A 3,468-nucleotide genomic window follows, 5' to 3' on the forward strand; every position below is an offset into this window, starting at 1 on the left:
AAAAAAAAAAAAAAAAAACAGAACAGTGAGAGAGAGAGAGAGAGAGAGAGAGAGAGAGAGATCCTAGCACCATTGCTCACTGGTTTGGAGAGATTTGATCACCAGTTCTCGACTGGAGGCTGCAAAAGACTTGTGGAGGCAAACTTTTGAGCTATTACGGTGTGGACACTACGGCTGTGTAAGAGAAATTTTTTACTTTTTTCTTTTTCTATTTGGAGGGATCTTGTAAAAGGATTCTATTTTTTTGAGAAAGATTATTAAAGATCAAGTTATTCTTATACTGCTATTGATCCTTCTTTGATTTGTATCAACTGATCCTTCTTTTGCTTTTTGGTTTGGGGTTTTCTTAACAATGGCGATGGTAAGGTGCTGCTGTAATTTACCAAGGTTCTTTTTTGCTTTTTTTAAGCTCTGATCTGAACCGTAACAATAGAGCCAAAGTTTTCCTAAAATTATTTCTAGATTAAAAAATATAGAAATAAAGAAATTCTCTAGAAAGAAATAGGAATAGAAATACCTTTGTGGTGTGTGGGAAACAAGTAAAAGTGGGCTTTAGAGGAGTTGGGGAGAACTCAGATGGCTTGGTTTTGTGCTTTTGCATGTGCATAATCTTCAAAACATTAAGATTAAGATTGATGTTGAGCTTCTTCTTGATGTTGGAAGTAACTTTCTTCAGCTTGGTTTTGTTGCTTAACACCATAGCACCACCACCAAATGAGAGCTTTCTATTTGTGGGTGTTTTCATGAAATCCAAATCTTCAAAATCAGAATCCAAGTCCATTGCACTGTAAGCCCGAGGGACCAAAGGGGACCATATTGAGCTCTGCGTGTAGTCGAAGTCGAAAGCTGATAACTTGTCAGGGAATTTGCAGAGAAGCTCTTTTGACATCAATGGTTGCAAGTAATACACCACTTTCGTAGTGCCCATAATAACAAGCCTCTCTGTCTCTTCTTCTTCTTCTTCTACTTTGGACATAGCCATGTCTGAGAGAGATCTTGTTTTGAATCTTCTATAAGATACTCTCTACATAAACTGTTGTGATCTTTTTGCTTTTGGGTATTTTGCTTTCTGTTTCTTTTGTGGAATTTGGACCGTTTGGGACTTGTGTTTAAAGCAAAGATGGGGAAGAAAGAACAACAGGATGTTTTGGAAAAGTTACCGTTACATTTTCAGTTTTAAATGTGATGTGCCTGGATTGTCCCTTGTTTCTTAGCCGTATTTCTCGATTTTACCCTCCATTTGCTCTAGTTTCTCATTTTGGTAGGTGTCATGTCACGTCACGTGTGCCAAACCTACAACAGTTTAGAACAGTGAATAATCTAACAAAAAGTGACCATAGGAGAATCTTAGTAACATTCATTCTATTTACGCTACAATCAAATAAAATATAAAATAAAGCATTTAATTGCGAGAAGAAATCTCTCAAAAAAAAAAAAAAATTGCAAGAAGAAAAATAGAAAGGAAGCACCTATTGAAGGCCTGCAAAGAGGTTTAGTTAATTTTTTTTTTTTAAAGAGAGTTTCAACTTATGGCATCCACTTCTGATGATAATTTTTTATCATCAAATCAAGACAACAATCAATTTTTGGTGTAGGCGAAGATTGAACTCTAGACTTCTTATATAACTATCAGAGACTTTACAAGTTAAGCTAACTGGAACCCACATTTAATTACAAAATTGATTGTAATTTTTTATCATCAGATCAAGACAACAATCAATTTTTGGTGTAGGTGGAGATTGAACTCTAGACTTTTTATATAACTATCAGAGACTTTACAAGTTAAGCTAACTGGAACCCACATTTAGTTACAAAATTGATTGTAAGCTAAAGTTACAATCTTACTCAATATATTTTTACTTGAGGTGCATTTTGACAAATCCACTATTAAGTTATATCTTCTTCTTATATTCTTCATGCTTGCAAAATTTTTAAAAAATTAAAGATTAATAGCTATGTCATCAATAAATTTTTTAAATTGCAAATTTTATTAGTTTAAAATTATGTGTAATATATAAAGCTTATAAATCATATAGTAAATAATATCCGATTGACATAAAATTTGACATGTATATTAAGAGTATAAAAAACATGTAATTTAACAATTAAATTTTCAAAATATGCAGTAATATTTATTTTATTAAGTAATGTTAGGTTACAACCAGTTCTGTAACTAAATTTTGCCTTAAAAAAAAATAACACTAATCATGAATAGTTAAACTAGCCAAACTTTGTTTTAAATAAAATAATATTATTTTTTCTTAAACCCAAGAGAGTTTAGTATCATTTAACGCCAAGTTCAAAATGATGCACTCTACTGTCATATGCTTTGAATCAGTACCATATTTGTGAGTTTACAAGTTGACATCTATATATATAATTTGTTGGATATCACAAACAAACGATTTGAGGCATTTGGTTTCAGCAAAAAAAGAAAAAGAAAAAAAAGATTTGAGGCATTTGGTTTTGTGTTTGGAACGACTGCTGGGATAATGCTTTTGTACTAGAATGCATTTTACTTTCTAGCAGAATGTATTATGGCATAATATATTTTTATTGAAAATTTGCATTTAGTTTGATGCTTCAATTTTTACTGAAAAGTATTTACTCAAAAAAAAAAAAACCTTTTACTAAAAAGTACTTCTTTTGAATGGCCATTTTTTTTCGTCTAACTCTAATTCCATTTTTAGATGTCCCAAAATATTGCCCTATTTCTAAAAATAAAAACCATTAATTTACTAATGTTTCTATTATACCCTTATTAATTTATTAATTCAATTTTTTGATAAATTTTTTTAAGGGTAGTTTTGAAAATTTATACATTTTTAAAAGATAGACAAGACAATAAATAATGTTCCCTTAAAAAATTTGACTTTTCAAACAGGACAAAAAAAGTGGGACAGAGAGAGTAATTATTTTGAATGGAATTGTGTTTCGTATAACACAAAGTGTAAAATTCATTTTTGGAACTTTTAACTATTTTTTATTAGGATGATTATAATAACAGAAAGTTAATGGGATTTTTTTTTAATATTAGAATTTTATTCACGGCTTAAAATTCCAAAAAAATAAAGATTTCAATAATTAATATCTATTTAAATACAATAACAAAATAAAAATAAAAATACAGTCACCATTAATAGCAAAAATAATAGCAACAAAATAAATATTGCCAATGAAAATTTCAAACTCCTTACCTTATGCCTTGAATTTATGTCTAATATAAATAATTTCGACAATTTCCAATTAAAAAAAGTGACATATTGATTTATTTTTAACAAGATAGTTTTGTACATAAAAAAAAATATTCAATATACTATATTAACAATTTTTCCATAATTTCTCTCTCTCTCTCTCTCTCTCTCTCTCTCTCTCTCTCTCTCTCTCTCTCTCTCTCTCTCTCTCTCTCTCTCTCTCTCTCTCTCTCTCTCTCTCTCTCTCTCTCTCTCTCTCTCTCTCTCTCTCTCT

Source organism: Quercus suber, unplaced genomic scaffold (genome assembly GCF_002906115.3).
Source record: "Quercus suber isolate HL8 unplaced genomic scaffold, Cork oak 2.0 scaffold_45, whole genome shotgun sequence".
NCBI classification, from domain to species: Eukaryota; Viridiplantae; Streptophyta; class Magnoliopsida; order Fagales; family Fagaceae; genus Quercus; species Quercus suber.